The sequence below is a fragment of the Ursus arctos genome, unplaced genomic scaffold, assembly GCF_023065955.2.
Source record: "Ursus arctos isolate Adak ecotype North America unplaced genomic scaffold, UrsArc2.0 scaffold_5, whole genome shotgun sequence".
NCBI lineage: Eukaryota > Metazoa > Chordata > Mammalia > Carnivora > Ursidae > Ursus > Ursus arctos.
Genome location: NW_026623067.1, coordinates 48849109 through 48866639, shown reverse-complemented (window position 1 = coordinate 48866639; position 17531 = coordinate 48849109). Strand labels below are relative to the sequence as shown.

At 36.4% G+C, this 17531-nt stretch overlaps 1 non-coding gene across 1 annotated transcript; it reads left to right on the top strand.

Annotated features, from left to right (window-relative positions):
• The first annotated feature begins 7151 nt into the window (after positions 1-7151).
• LOC113255405 (U6 spliceosomal RNA) lies at positions 7152-7258 on the top strand. Its single transcript, XR_003316283.1, has one exon. It is a non-coding gene; the product is annotated as a U6 spliceosomal RNA (small nuclear RNA).
• Positions 7259-17531: the final 10273 nt, after the last annotated feature.

The window sequence follows — 17531 nt, the reverse complement described above, 5'->3', positions numbered from 1 at the left end:
GTGATCCCTGAGTCCTGGGATTGAGCCCCACGTCAAGCTCCTCTGCTGGGAGGCTGCTTCTTCCTCTCCCACTCCCCCTGCTTGTGTTCCCTCTTTCGCTGCCTGTCTCTCTCTGTCAAATAAATAAATAAAATCTTAAAAAAAATAAGTCTTCAATGTATTCTGAGTTGGTTTTTGTGTATGGGGTGTAGTTTCATCCTTTTGCATGTGAATATCAAATTTTCCCAGCATTTTATCTTTCTCATTGAATATTCTTGGCTCTTTTGCTAAATGTTAGTTGACCACATATGCATGGATTTATTTCTGGGTTTTTGATTCTATTCCATTGGTTTTGTGTCTGGTTTTTTGGTTTTTTTTGTTTTTGTTTTTAATGTCAGTACCATACTGTTTTGATTAGGATAGCTTTGTAATATAGTTTGAAATCAGGAGGTATGATGCCTTCATGTCTGTTCTTCTTTCTTAGAATTGCTTTGGTAATTGTCTCCTCATCCTGCAGAATCCGGTCAGCTTTCTGCTCTGCTTGCTGGCTGGCTGCAAAGCCTCATTCTCAGCACCCTCACTCTTGGGAGCACACATAGTGGGTTGGCCATGGGATGGGAGTATATGTGGGTTAGGTTTGAGGAGCTCTGGGGGTGCTGGTGGTTCACTTAGAGGCTTCCTGGGTGAGGCATCACCAGCTGCTCATGGATGGGCTTCCTGATGGAGTCTGTAAAGTGGTTTTAGGACCTTCGATACATTTTGATCTGAGCTCTCACTTGTCACTGTGGCCTGCCAGCCACTGCTGACCCCCAGTGGTGCAGTTCACATCTCAGTATTCTGGATGGGGTTAGAAAGAATTGGGTCACTTTGACAGCATCCTGCACAGAGGGGCAAAGCAGGTGCTCACTTATATGCTGTCACATTGCTCTATGGGAGAGATCATGGGCTGAGAAGGTCTCTCATGATCTGGGGCCATACTCAGGGAGCGCTAGGGGGAGTAGTGATGTGGGGAAAGTGAAACCGTTCCTCTGACCCCTTCAGTGCATCCAATCTCTAATTTTTTTGCTCCAACTGTGTACTCAAACTTATTCACTGGACTCCCAGACTTTCACAAAAGTTCTTTCATTCCTGGGTGATTACCAAAATTGGTGTTCCTTTGGGGGAACATAGCTCTTATTTGGCCATGTTGATGATGTCACCAAAACTAGCATATTTGATTCTTTCTTGTAGGCGTATTTAATCTTGTGTAGTGTCTTGCAGATTTCCCCCCCTATATTTACTAGTCTAAAAATGTCAGATATGTTACAGTGTAGGTCTTTACTCATTTATATTTTTCCTGAAGCCATGTAACTGCTCCTTCTGAGATTCAAAATGTTTTCTAAGACTATATTTTTCATGGTGGTTTCTATTTCTCTGGGCTGTCTTCTAGAAACACTGATTAATGTTGGTTAACTCTTTGGTCTCTATTTTTCCATTTCTTTTCTCCTGTGGTTTCCGTTTTTTTCTCCCTCTGAGATCTTCTAGAACAGTTAAATAATGATTAAATTTACCACCTTTGGTATCAATTCTTATACTCTGCTTTTAGTTTCTTTATGATTTTTTTTTATAATACACTTTCTTCTTATTTCACACTATTGCCTTTTTATCTTGCCTGGAATTGTCTTTATTTCATCCTTTTTCCTTTCATAGAGGCCATGTCCCTTTGTCGAAAATAAGGATGCCAAATTGTTTTCTGAAATTTTCTTTCAGATTCTGTAGTTTGAGGTTTTTCAGAGGTTCGCTGTGAATTCTGGAACAATATTCTCCTCCTCTTGAAATGCTTAAAAAATATATTTTTTTTCTATTCAGTTTTGAGTGATGCCATGAGGATATACAGGTTGAGTGGATTTTCCTTGTTCCAGATCCTTTTCTATCATAATGGCGGTGAAAACTTCAGTGTTCAGTCTATATGTTAGTAGACATTATTTCCATTTTAATTATCTGGTAGTAATTTCCTAGTAGTCTTTTTTTTTTTTTTTTTTAAGATACCTCCTCTCAGTTGCAGTTTGAGCTTCTTTCAACTCCCATGGTCTGATTCTTCAGTACTCCAAGGAGAAATGTTAGATAGCATCCTAAATCCCAGACAAATGTAACAGAATTGCATTGTTTTTGAATCCACTGTAATATATTCCAAATGTCTTCCATCTATGCGGTGTATTTTTCTTATTGTGATAGATGACACAATTAGAGAAGAAGAATTTCCTTTATGCCATTGACTACAAAGGTCACACAGGTAGAAAATGAAAGGGTCAGACAATTTGCACAAATCATCCTCACTGTTAGATACATTAACAAGAAAATGTAATTGAATTGCATGTATTAAAGCGATGAAACCATTCAACAAATTGTTCTTAATAGAGGAAAAAGATGATATGTGAGCTAAAATTGACATGAAAAACACAGGAAGAAGTTTAGGGGTTGGAGTGGGAGGCAAAATGGTGGAGGTTATTGAATATCTATTAGAGTGTGCAATTGCATTTTCGAAATAATTAGTCACCTAATTATATATCCAGATACAGTAATTGTTGTTCTGTGGTTATGATTTATTTTAAGTATTCTCTGTGTGTAATTTTCAGTTGTGTATTTTTTTTTCAAAATCAAATTTGAGAGGAATACATTTGTTAGAAATTGCTTTAAGAATATATTTATATGTCGTTTTGGAACAAGTAGATAGATTTTTTTTCTTCTAAATGGCTATGAAGGTGAATAAGTTTTCTGACCTTCCAGATAAACACATTCATGTTAATTGAATGGTAGGCAGTTAGTAATAAACAGGTCTCATTAAGGAAAAATAACACATTTGATGCAAATCAATTTTTGGTACCTAATCACTTCATTGAGATTTTGCCTGTAATTTACTTGTATTTTACTGGTAGATGTTTGTTGAAGAAAGATAACAAAGGATTGTCCAGTAACATATAAACCATGGCCAAATTAAGAATTCATAGTTTTTACAGTAGAGGGATTATCTGGAATTCAGATACAAAAAGAGCTTGATATTCTAGGAGTATGTTATTTTAAATATCCATTTGAACTGGCTGAAAACCTTACTTTATAGCTGAATGCCTTGGCAGTTTGTTAATCACATCCATAAAAATGAGCCATTTGCAATTGAGTGGGCTTCACACTTGGAACATCTTGAAGATGTGACTTCTCTGGATATGCCAAATTAAGCATGCATTGAAGTTAGATCGTGTTAAAATTTCCACAATAAAATCTTATTCCTGGCATTTCCTATGTAAGTGGTTCAGCATAGAAATTCTCTTACAATTAAACCTGCTTTGACCACTTATATGAAAGTGAGCCTACTGACTTTGGTTATAGGATAATAGCAGCAATTTGCTTATAAGGTGAATTTCAATAATTGGAACCTTGTTTTTATTATGCAATTGGAGGTACAATCTCCTGGAAAATAATTTCTGCAGAAGACTGAGTAGATAAAAACATCATCTTGGTGATGCACTTGAAACAGTGTTCAGATTTCTAACATACTTGGACCTTGTGCTACACTTCTGGACAGGTTGGTTTCCATCTAACTGTTCATTTTTCTTTCAAGGCATCTAAAGTTTCATAGCATGTGCCCCCATCTATGTTCACCAGTTCGATTCCTAGTGAATTCTGGAAAACTCTAAAGAGTCCTATTTCTCCATGCTTGTAGCTCTCATTACTTTGTATTTCTGCTTTTGTTCAGGCTCAGTGTTCTCAACCTGTTCTCATGCACAGAACTTGGCGAACCTCATGCAGGTTAATTTTTACCTTTAGTATCTGTGGATTGTAATAATACTTGATGAGAAAAAGTCACTTTTTAATTACTTTGCGTTTTATTAATACCAAAAAATTTTAAAAAACAGAAAACTGTATATTTTTTAATTTACAAAGTTCATTCAATATATAGACTCTCAGACCTTTGCAGTAGCATGTGTCAAAGAGATGGGGAAATGCTGGTCATTGGGCAGTTGGTATAGTTTGTCACAGTTTGTTACGTTTGAAAAGCACTGATGATACTTACTAGAAAAGGAGGGAGGTAGGGGACAGAGGGAATGAGAGAGAGAGAATATGACTCTTTAAAAAGTAAATTAACTGAGTCATTTTAAAAAATGATCACGTTTATTGAAGGTGAGACACTCCCTCAAGGCCTTGGCTCTGACTCTTCGGGAAAAACAGACAATGGAGAGGCAGATAGGCTGCTCTCATTCTTTGTTATCTCTGAGGGACCTGGAAAGCCTGAAGTCCTGAGAATATTTCCTCCCCAGGGAGATACTGCCTTGTCTTGGGGGACCTGAAGCTCAGTGTCAGGGTTTTGTGTAAGCCTGGCACCTGTGGGTCAGATCTTCTCTTAATGGGCTGACAGGTGTAAGCAGATAGTTATCTCAAGCAACTCAGCCTGCAATTCAGAAAACACAAGCCTCCCCTTGTGAGCTAACTAAAGATCTTTCTGATGAAGTTAACTACATTCTCTGGTGTCTCACCTACTGCCTTAGTTTAACTCAGTGGTTCTCAAATGAGGGCAGTTTTGACCCCAGGGGCAAGTGTTTGGAGGCATTTTTCGGTAGTGACAATGAGAAGAAGGGTGTTACTACTGTCTAGTTGGTAGAAGCCAGGAATGCTACTACTAAACATCTTCCAAGGTACAAGACACCCCCACCCCAGCAAAGGATTATCTGTAGGAGTATTTGATAAAACCAGAAAAACAAACCAAAAAAACAACTGTTCAACCCTATAGCTAACATCATACTTAAAGGTGAAAGAGTGCTTTCTCCCTAAGATGGGGAACACAGCAATAACATCTTTTGTCCTGCCTCTGTTCACTATTTCGCTAGAGAAATTAGCCAGTGCAATTTTGTGAGAAGAGAATTAAAAGGCATAGTTTGCAAGGGAAAAAATAAAGTGGCCTTTATTCATGGGTGATTTGAACATGTACGTAAGTAACCACAAGGAACGATTTCAAAGAAAGTAACTTGAACCAGTAAGTGGAATAAAGAGGGTCTCAGTATCCAAGTCTGTACAAATTTATTTCATTTATAATTATTTGGAATAAGCAACTGTAAGTGAAAATTGAAAATTCCATTTATAATATTGTCAAAAAATAAAATATTTAGAAGCAAATTTAATGAAAAAATGAGGAGAACCTCTACACAGAAAACAATAAGATAGTACTGAGAGAAATTAAAGCAGACCTAAATAAATGGAGAGAAATACCATGTTTGTGGATTGGAAGACTCAATATTATTAAATGTCAATTCTCCCTGAATTAATCTATGGATTAAAATCTTAATTTTCGTACTGTATGGTGACTAACATAATATAATAAAAAATCATTAAAAAAAATCTTAATTTTCATCTCAGGAGGGTTTTATGTCATAGGAATTGACAAGCTTATTTTGAAATTTATATGAAAAACGAAAGAATCTAGAGTAGTTAAAATAATCTTGAAAGAGAACAGTTCTACCTGACTCTAGACTTTCTACAAAAATACAGTGATCAAGATGGTGAAATTTTGGCATAAGTATAGACAAATAAAAAGAACAGAATATAGTCCAGAAATAGATACATATTTATATAGTAATCTGATTTTTTTCAAGACATCAAAGTAATTAAAAGAGGGAATGCAAAGTTTTATTTACGAATGGTACTGGAACAATTGGATGTCCATATGGAAAGAAATGAATCTTCACTCCTATTTCAAGCCGTAAACAAAAATTAATTCACAGTGGATCACAGACATAAAAATAAAACACTATTAGAAGAAAATGTAGGTTAATAGTTTTCTAATTAGTGGTTGTGGTGGATGGTGTGATGTGTTCTCCCAAAATTCATATATTAAAATTTAACCCCCAGTGTGATGGTTTTTGGAGGTGGGGCCTTTGGGAGATGATTAGGTCATGAAGGTGGAGCCATCATAAATGGGATTAGTAGACTTCTAAGGGGCTGAAGAGACCAGAATTCTCCCCTTCTGTTGTGTGAGAACATAGCCAAGAAACAGCTGCCTGTGAAAAGGCAGCAGACACTGAATCTTCCAGCACCTTGATCTTGTACTTCTCAACCTCTAGAACTTGGAGAAATGTCTCTGTTGTTTACAAGTCACCCAGTCTCTGGTATTTTGTTAGAGCAACCTGAACTAACTAAGACAATAGTAGGCTAATATTTCTTTGATAAGATGCAGAAAATAATAACCATAAAAATTGATATATTAGACTGTTCATCAAAAGACAAAATTAAGTAAATGAGGAAGCATGTCACCAACAAGATGAAAATATTTGTAAAATGTGTGACAAAGCATTCAAATCATTATTACATAAAGAATTTCATACTCAGTAAGAAAAAGACAAAAAATTTGTGAAGTATTTCAATGAACGCTTTACAAAGGTACATAGATGAATGATCAGTGAACATAATAAAGAGTGCTTAAGATTTTTAGCCTTCAGAGTAATGCATTTACAAGCACATTGAGATAATACTAGACACCCACTAGCATCGCCAAAATTAAAAATATCATCAACCCCAAATATCGGTGAAGATTGGAACCACCGAACTCTCCTACATTGCTGGTAGGGATATTAAATGTTAAAACTGCTTTGGGAAAAGGTTTTGTGCTTAAAATTAAAAGTTACCCAGAAGAAATACAAATTTATATGTAAGAAAGACTTGTTAAGAATGATTGTAGCAGCTTCATTCATTATAGCCTTGAACTGGAAGCAACTCATTATCAACAGGAGAATGAATAATCCCATTTTGGTATAGTTGTACAGAGGAGGACTACTCAGTAGGACAAATGAATGAACTGCTGCCCACAACAACATGAATGAGTCTCACAGATACGATGCTGACTCAAAAGAACCAAAATAACAGAATACGTCTTGCATGATTTCATTATTAGGAAGTTCTAGACCAAAACCAATGAAAGGTTAAAAAAAAAATGATTGCCTCTGTGAAGTTAAGACTGATGAGAATGAGGCTTGAGAGAATGTTGTAAGGAGATGGAAATGTTCTATCAGGGAAGTGTGAGTCACATAGGTGTTTCTATATGGCATAATTGCACATTTGGGGTTTATGCATCTTTTTTCATGGTCATTTTTAATAACAATAGCTGCATGGGGTAAAAAAAATACTTCTCATTTTATAAAAGTATATCCATGCTCGCTTCAGTAGCACACATACTAAAATTGGAACGATATAGAGAAGATTAACATGGCCCCTTTGCAAGGATGACATGAATAAAAGTATATTATTCTTTGCTTTGTTTCAACTTTTCCTTGCAAAAATATTTGAACAAATTTCAGCTTTTGAGATTTTTACCTTAACTCTTAAATAATGCTGGAAGTATTGTGAGAATATTTAAGAGTTCCTCATTGCTTAAGAACCAAAAATTATCTAATATTTTTGATAATTCAGTCCATATGCATGTTACTCACATATAGATATATAGATCTATAATCTATGATTAGTGTGCATATTACTCACATATAGATATATAGACCAGAGACTTCCTTCCTTCCTTCCTTCCTTCCTTCCTTCCTTCCTTCCTTCCTTCCTTCCTCCCTCCCTCCCTCCCTCCCTCCCTCCCTTCCTTCCTTCCTTCCTTCCTTCCTTCCTTCCTTTTAGAGAGAGAGGGAGAGCACAAATGGGGAGAGGGAGAGAGAGAATCCCTAGCAGGCTTCATGCTCAGTGCAGAGCTCAATGCGTGGTTCTATCTCACAACCCTGAGATCATGACCTGGGCTGAAATCAAGAGTCAGGTGCTTAAAGGACTGAGCCACCCAGGTGCCCCAGAGATCGGGGTCTTTCTTAAGCAAATGGAAGTAGTCACCTGACTGTGAATTTACTTTTCACATGTTTAAAACAATTGTCGAGGATAAATATAAAAAAGAGGAAATGAGGGTAGCATCAAAGAATAAAAACTATAAGTATGGTAAATTACAACTGTACAGACTAAAATATTTCTAAACAACTAAGTTTTTTTTTTAAATATTATTTAATGGCCTTAAAGAGTCTATTTTTAGATCCATTTTAATAGAACTACTCAGAGATATATTTTCAAAGCTAGAAATTGACTTAGAAAGGAGGCAGAATTAAATATTATTTATTTAAAGTCATATTCCTTAATTTTAGTGATTCTCCCAAGTGTTGATATTGTTTAATCTTTTATCTTGGAAAATTCTTCTCTTGTTATTTTGTATTTGGATTTGATTGTTACTGCCTTTTACAAAGCATCACATAAACATTGTCATATAATTGCACACTAAAAATGAGTGCAGGAATTCCATTTGTTTAATATTTTAAGAAAATGTCAAAGTAAAGTGGTAGTCAATGTTCAGGAATCTTTTTAATCACTCTTCAACAGGGATAGCTGAAAAAATAGTTCATCAACTTTCCTGATAAGAAAAATTTTAAAAGTTGTACATTTATAAATGAACATGACTGAGGGGAAAGATACAATAACCAAAGACAAGATTCCTCTCCAAATCATCAGGAAACTTTAGCGTTCTTCAGTTTATATCATCTACTGGGACCTATTGTCATTTTGAGCCTTGTCATAATAGGACGCATTTCAGGGTTATTCGTATGTTCTCATGACAATATGATTTTTTGAAAGATTTTATTTATTTATTTATTTGACAGAGAGACAGTACAAGCAGGAGGAGCAGCAGAGGGAGAGAGAGAAGCAGGCTAAGCCACCCAGGCACCCTGATAATATGATTATTGAAGCTAGTTCTAGAAGTGAGAGAAAGCCTTCAATTTTACTTGCATTGATAAATAATATCAATCAATTCATTGACAGTGCTCTTTGAAAGTATGATTTGCTAATATAAGTGTTATTTCATATCCTGAAAATTTTGGCTTTCAACTTTGTTTAAGACTAGTTTGTGTGTAGTGAGGACAGGCTTTACTTAGGCATGACTGTTCCACGTCTGGATTCTCATAACCCTGTCTTTGTAAACCATGTCTATTAAGCTCAAAATGGTATTTAGTTCGGTTGCATGGTGCTGTTGGAAAATGGTTGAAATTTTATTCCTTTACGTGTTTTTCTCATGAAAATATGATATGTCTTTATAGAGATAGTTACTTCAGCATGTGGTTTTCTCTGTGCATGCGTGAGTACAGACCTGACACACACACACCATACCCGTGACTCCATACCTAATGGAAAATGTGGAATCCTGTTTTTCTACTTAGCATTTATTGTAAATGTTTTCCTGTGTAACTAAAGATGCTGTTTATATTATAGAAACATACCATAGTTTGCTTAATCACTCTTTCACTGTTGGACACTTCCTTGTATTATACACAGTTCTTTAGGGAACATCTGTGTGCATACATATTTATCTTCATTTTGGATTATTTTCTTAGAATAGATTCCCAGCTGTGAAATTGCCAGGTCAAATGCTCTTCCAAACTGCTTTCCGAAAAGGCAGTTTTCTATCAGTAGAGATACTATGTATCTATGTAGCATACTATGTATGCTTGTCTCATTGTCCACTTGGCAGACTGACTTATTATAATCTCTGTTTTTGCAAGTTTAGATGGAATTTCATTGTTTTAGTGTGCATATCAGATGACTCATGAGGATGAAATTTAGAAACCTGTTGTTCATGCCTTTGTCTTTCAGGGTTTTAGGATTTTCTTAATGATTAACATGATCTCTTTTTTGTCTAAGGATTTTATTCTTGCCTCTCATATTATAATAGTTTTTTATGTGTAGGCATTTATTTTTAATTATGCTTCTGATTTTTAATTCAGAGAAGTAATTTTTTTAATGGAGTGAAGTGATATCCGTTGACATTGATTATTTTGTGCAAAGAACTCCATGGGCAAATGAAATCTTACACTGATATTACCTGAATAGGAGATCTCATTAGTAGCTTGATAATTAATCTGTGGCATATTGTTGGCTTTTATTTTTGGAATATCATTGCTTTAAAGCTACAGCTAAAGAAGGCAGATGGTTAACGAGTTTTCTCCTTCCCTGAAAATATCCAAGACTGGAACCAATATTATCAGTCTCTAATGGAGGTTGGCAATGTCAAGATGGTTTGTGGCCATGTCAAGATGTTGAGTCAGTACCCAGGTCATTGCTCATTAAAGATGATGCTCTTTGGACCAACAGGAGACCCAGCAACGGATCCTAACAATTTCTGATTCTCCCTCATATTCCTTCAAGATAGTGCAGAACATTTTGTTCTTTAGAAAACATTCAGGTCTCTTTCCTTAAGTTACAGCACTTACTATTTTTCTGTTTGTGTTATTAGTCTGTGCTTTTTTTTTTAACCATGAATACATTGGGGGAAATAACATTTTTAATAAATCATTATGCCTTTGCTTTATTTATGTCTACATACTCTCCCATTAGTCATTCTACATGTATGTTTTTGCATGTGAATGTATAGCTTTTTTCAAATATGGATTATTCCGTTTTGATAAACGATTAATCATTTTCTGCTCTCCACAGTCATTTCTTATTAAGTGTGTCATTTAATATTCACCAATCATTAATTTCTTTTTTCCCTTGCTCATACTTTTTGTCTCCTTTAGGTCTTCAGAATGTGATTCAGTCTCCATTCTATTATGATTTATAATTATCTGCTTCTCATATGATTTCCTCTGGTGCTTTGTGCCTTCCTTTATTTTCTTATTGCTTTTGGCTTTCTCTTGTTTTTGTTTTGTTTTATTTTTAAAGTAGGCTCCATTCCCAGTGTGGAACCCAATGTGGGGCTTGAACTCATAACCCTGAGATCAAGACCTGAACCGAGACCAAGAGTCAGATGCTCAACTGACCGAGCCACCCAGGTGCCCCTGGTCTTCTCTGGTTTTAATTTCACTTCCTTTCACCCCATCTGACCCTGGGCCATTGTCCTATGAAATGGCCAGCCAGGTGAAATAAGCATATGTTCTGTATGTATGCAGTGTGTTTTACTAAAGCCACAAATAGATATCATCTGACTCATACATATGAGATGGGCAGATACAGATTTCTTTCTGATTCAGTAATCATCTGTAAGCATATCAGGGGACATGTTTCTTCTTCATTAGTAAATTACTGTACCAAGTGCCATTCATTTTCCCAAAAGAACTCAGAGAGTTTTGGTACATTAACCCACCTAATCTAACAATTCAGGAAAAATAAGTTCAGTGAGATAGAATTAAAAGATGTACTACCAAAATTGTGGTGGCTCTAAAGTGACATTTTTTGAATGGATTGGAAAGCCTAATCTGCCACTATTTTAGCTGGGGTTTCCTCGTTCCTTTTCAGGCCATAAAAATTTCTGTAAAATGGAAATAACTACATATTTAATTACAGTTCCAAAAATTTGCATTCTTGCATGAAGCTGACTTCTTCTCTTGTCATGCTGTAGCCATAAGGGCTACATTGTCTACTGTTAATTTGCATTTTAATTAAGTTTTAAACATTTAACTAGAGGATAGTCCAATAGGAGATTCTATAACCATCCCAGTAATTGGTAGACAAGAGTTATTTTTTATTGCTATTTTAGCAGTAGGGAAATCTGCCCTACAGGGTTGGGGAAAGAACTGATAACCTTCAAAGCAGGCTTTGTACTTTGGGGCTGTCATGAGAAAAACAGAACAGAAGTTACGAACGGAGACATTACAAGAGACAGATGGTGAGAGGTTATAATGATTTCTAGGATCACCCAAATCGTCTGAAATTTATGCCAGAATTTTTTTTCCAGTTAGGGCAGCATGTCATGCTTATCTTGAGCTCCATGGACACATTTCAAGAAGTTCTGCTGGACTTTGAATTTCTTACATTTCTTTGGGTCTTCTAGGAGATTCTGACACACATTGGATTTTGTCAGCATTTTTAGTAATTGACAAATTTTAACGTTATAAACATTTTTAAAACATTTTTTGTTACACCTCTCTGAAAGACGTGAAAGTAAGATGACTGATTTTTAGATTGCACTTAGAACAACCTTCTTTTAGTTGCAGAAACAGAGTGATGGTGTGTGTCTTCAATGTGAGACGGGAGGGGAGAAGATTTTAGTGGGCACAGCAGCTGTTGATTCAAGTATAATTATACATGTTGCTTCTGTGTTTTCTCTTAGGTGAATCAGCAGTTTTAGTTTATTATGAAAATTAGCAGTCTATAAGATAATTCTGTAGAATGATTTCCCAGAAATACAAGGTACATAATCTGGTGAATATGAAATTCTCCATTGAAATACTCATATCCCATTGTGATCCTCAGTGTTCTAGTTGCAATTACGGTCGTAGTGTCAAGAATAAAATCAATTTGACGTGGGATTGAAAATGACAAAAATGCTTTATGTTCTCTGGAGAAAATAGGAATGATTCCTTGTAAATGAGAAACTTCAAAATGAAAACATAAAATACTAGCTATAGACTGCTCAGCATGACTCTCAAATTTTTTAGAATAAACTTTTCTGAGCATTGGGTTTTGAAATCTCTGAATATGTGAGATTGGTCTATGAAACAGCATACCCAATTACATACAAGGTTCCTTCTAGTTAGAACACTTCTTTGCATATATATGTTTTACCAATTAACTATTCTTAGCCCAGTCCTTCCTATGTGCCCACCAGTGTGCTAAAAGCTATGCATTTAATGCACTTTTCATTTTGTTTTGTTTGCTATATGAGAGACCAAATAAACTTTAAACTTTTGGAGTGGGGAGAACACATTTGCATTTTAGTCAAGAAATCTCCTCCCCATGGACTGAAGAAAACTCATAAATGTATAACAGAATTTTGGAGGTCAAAGGTAGAAGTTGTCCATTATGGAGTAACTGATCATTTAAATTCTTACTCTAAGTGTATTTCATGTAAGATATAGATGAAGGGTCATCAGTATATATCATTTGTGATATTAACCAGGAAGAAGATTACTCAGAGGAAAATGGTACTTGGGAGGGTTGAGAGAAAATATATGTATGGAGTAGTTAGTGTAAGGATGTCCTAAGTGCCAATAGCCTTTGAGGAAACACAGCCCAGTATTAGCAGGATGCAAGATTGCGGAAGTAGACCCCTGTTCCATTGGAATCTTTCAGTTTCTTCTAGAAATAGAACTTTATTTAATCAAATTTTTATTTAGCATCAGGTACATTATTGATGCTGAATAAGTTCTTGTTAAACCAACAAATGTATGCTCCCTTGGAATGCTGCAGGCATCCTACATGGGATGGTAGAGTCAGACATCTCCCGCTAGGGCTTACACAGAAAGCAAAGGTACACAAATAGCAATAACCACAGAACACTGAGGGGTTGGCACATGAAGGCTATGGACAATAACCGATTTAAGAATTCAGCCATTTGAAACCATTTTAGAAGCTTGAGGGATATAAGTTATAGAAGCATCCAGGGAAGGGATAAACATTTTCTGCAGGGTGGGAAAATGAGGCGAGATGAGATAGTGCTGTAAGGAAGAAGGGGCATTTGAGCTGGGCGGGAATTTTATATTTAGAAATGTGAATGCGTGTAGCGAAAAAGGAGAGAAAGGGTGGCCCATTCTAGATTGAGGGAATTAAATCGACTAATTTTTATATTCTACATTTATTGATTGTCTCCTATGTACTAGGCATTGAACTAAGTGCTTAGAACATGGGATACGTAAGAACTTTAGTTCTCTTCGAAGAGCTCCCGCGGTGGGGGGAGCATATGTGTAAGCATTGTACAAAATGTGTGCTGAAGACCGCCCTTGGTGCTCTCAGGCCTGAAGGGGGCGCCTCTCCTACACAGAGCACGAGGACGGGCTGGGTTCATTCCCAACACTCCTCAGCCCAACTAGCAGCTATATGAGCTGCATAATCCAGCTGAGGGTGCATTTTTGTTGTTGTTGTTGTTTGTAGCCCTTTTAATAAAAGCTTTGTACTAAAATTATTCATGTATTTATCTTCCCTCGAGACCTTAAGTTCTTGGAGGCTACTAAATTAGGTTTTATCATCTTTGCATTACTTCATGGTATCTAGAACAGTGCCTTGCACACTGTGTGGGCATTAAAAGACTTTAGAAATGTAATTATGTTTTGTATTTCTTGGAAAATAAACATGTCTTGCTGAAAGCAAGGCTGTGAAATAAAGCGTCCTATCCCTATGCACCTTCAGCCTCCCTAATCCTGCCCTGTGCAGTTTCTAAAGTCATCCTGTGGAGGAGGTCAGTGATGGCCAGTGTTTGGGTTGAAGCCACTTTTGACACTTGTAATTATTTTTTGGACTATGAGCACTGGGCAGGCATTTTAACCTTCTCATCCCTCTGTAGCTAAGCTTTTTATTATTAAGGGAGGGGGGAGCTCAACATCAGCAAGCTACTCTTTTCATTTCTTTTTTTAAAAAGTACTCGTTAAAAAGTCACCTCTCCCCAATTTCACGTTCGATTTAAGTTCGTCTTTACCTGTAAGACACTAAGTCAATATCCTGAGATTGTTTAGGAGGCTTCTTATTTTTCTCAGCTGTAAAGTCAATTACCTTTCAAATGATTTTATAGCCGACAGTAAATGGCCCGTGAAGTATATGAATAAAAATGAGGGCAAACATTTCATGGTTAAATAGTTATAATGGTAGTCAGTGTAATGGACTGAAGTTTCAAAAATAATCAGTGACAAATTACTTAGTGGCCACATGATATTATGCTACGGTTTCTACAAAGATATCATTTGCGGGTGTTCTGACATACAGCTGACCCAAGTTTTAATTTACGGTGTTTTATTTTATGTAAGGAACTGTCTATATTTCAGAGTAAGAACATCTGTGGAGATCAAATATAAGAAAAATGAGCTATGACTTGGTTTCATCATCATGAATGGTATTTGATAATGTTGATATCTTTGGAAAATACACTGAAATATCTACCATTGCTTATCACATTTCACGGAAATAGTATAATTGTATAGCTTCTTCCGGGGTGTGTATAATCACCTCTGTCACAGACTAATTCTACAAGTTCTTTTTTTTTAATAAATTGATTTTTTACAAAGATTTTGTTTATTTGAGAGAGAGAGAGAGCCAGCTCACAAGCAGGGGGAGCAGCAGGCAAAGGGAGAAGCAGAATCCCCGTTGAGCAGGGAGCCTGACACGGGGCTCGATCCCAGGGCCCTGCGATCATGACCTGAGCAGACGCTTAACCGACTGAGCCAGCCAGGCACCCCTCTAGTAGTTCTTAAATAGTTCCTTATGGCTTTTTTTTTTTTTTTTAAAGAACTATCATGTTTTCTGGGTTGTTGTGATATAGATTGATTGTAGCCATGCCTGAACTCAGGGTGAAGGGAATGAGCAAGGGGGGTATTGAATGGGCATCCTGTTTCCCTGATGTTGTACCAGCACAGTTTCTTCATCAACACTAGCTGTTTCTTCATCGACACTAGCTGTTTCTTCAAAGCTCTTTGGCCAGAAAGTCTGAAATCAGTTTGTCCCTTGACAGGTGCACTATGAAACGTATCAAATGCTTTTCAAATCTTGGGATCTGGTGACTGTATTTTAACAGTTTTATAAACATGCCCAGTCAGTCATGTGGTCTGCCGGCCTGTATTGATAAGAGCCACTCACTTGTCCAAGTTTGTACAAGCGGACCTGGAAGGAACTCTTAAGGGCATTTTTATTACAACTCATTGTCGATGCTATTGAGAAGTTGTGGCATCATGTTAGTCTATGAACTTGGGCGGGAGGGAGCTGGAGCTGGCACATGGTATCTTTGTGTTGGATTCGCACAAGCTTTTTCTTCAAGAGAAGCCATGGGATAGAAGTCTTCCTCTCTCACTGCTCCTTTGCACCTTTGATTCTTTGAAACTTAATTTTCTTATTCTTAAACTCCAGACAGCATCATTGACTGTTTCCATCTCTGTAATTTTTGTTTATATTCGTGTATTTTAATTAAGATAATTTTCTGGTGGTAGAGGGGAACTTGAGGCAGGTTCCTTTTTTTTTTTTTTCTTTTCTTTTCTAAATAAGTAGGCCTTTGCAAAAAGTCACATACTTAAGAAGTAACAGCAGAATCTCTTGTATCCCATCTCCTATTAATCAGCTAAGTGGCTCAACTAGAGCTCTCTCTTTCCTCCATAAAGTCTACCTGCTAATGTCGATGACATTCTAGAAGGCTAGCCTTTTGTACACAGGTGTATTTCAGGTCCCCCTTGTCGTGTGTATGTTTATCAACAGTCTCTAATCTTGATGGCAGTTGTACTTGCTATTATATAACAAATTATTCTGTAAACTAATGTAACAGATACAAGTAAAGAGCATGTTTATATGAAAACTAAAACGCTAGTCACTTCGCTAGACAAAAATTGCTGTTGAATTAGGTGTGCCAGTCACAAAGATTGTGAAAAATGTGCATGACTAAGAATCATAGAATGATTCTGAAGTCAGGTTGCTTCTCAAGTATCTTTAACTTTCTTGCTTTATTATCAAGAACAAAACTGGAAATGGTAGATGATGCATAATGGATAATGGATATGCTTAATAAGATGCAGAAATCTAACCATAACCTAATCTGTACATAAAGCAAAGGTCTGGGCCCTACATCAAAGAAGTAGCAAACTGTGTGCACTTAAATGTTTCTATAAAGAATGTTTAAGGTATACTTTTAAAGATTCTTGACTTCAGTATATTTGATAAACTGGCCAACTATATATTCTGAATGTGTCTGATAAGAAAGCTTCTAACACGAAGATAAATTAAAAGCCAGGAACTGCTCTCCCCTTTCTATGTGGAAAAAAAGGTTAGTGAAATATTAGTAATTCTCACAACTCTGGATGTCCTAATGGTGGAGAAGTGTCTTCAGGTAAAAGTGTCTGGTATGGATCTAGAAGAAGGATTTTCCTTGGTTGGTCTCTGCAGGTGCCAGAGCCATGGTGCAGATGGCGAGGGTGTCCTGTCGCCCTGGATTTTCCTGGAAAAATGTCACTAAGGCCTCCTTTTTGTGAGTGAGCCTATCCCAGAGTAAACCCACAGTTATTCTAAACCTTCAGCCAAAAGAAAATCACACATTTATTTCTCATATAATGCATTTGTATCTTAATTCAAACCTTAATATTATAGATAAGGCTTCCACACAACTATTACAGGGAACAGTCTGGTAGCCAAAGAAAATGTCCTTAAAAAGTGCCACCTCTTGAGAGTTCTGTACCCTAGGTAGGAGATTATCTCAGTGACCTCTTGCCCAGGTGATAACCTTTTTCCTGAGAGACTTTATAATAGCATCACTACAGGCAACCTTGTCTTTCATTATTCATTTTTATCACCAACTGATGTTTAATTTCTTGGAGATGAGGTAATAGTCATATTAATGCCTCCATATACTACCTAGCATAGCACTTGAACCAGAGTAAGTGATAAATAGATAAATAATGATCAGGTTCCCAAACTGGGATATTCTGTACTTTTGCATGACAGTTTTAACAGAAGTCTGTCTCCTCTGTCAAACTGTAGTTTTACCATATTGATTTGTTGGCGTATGTCTTATCTTTCTATTCATTGTTCTAGCTGTTATAGATGATACTGTGTATTTTGATGTTGAGACTCCAAGGTATTCATTCAGCTGGTTTCTT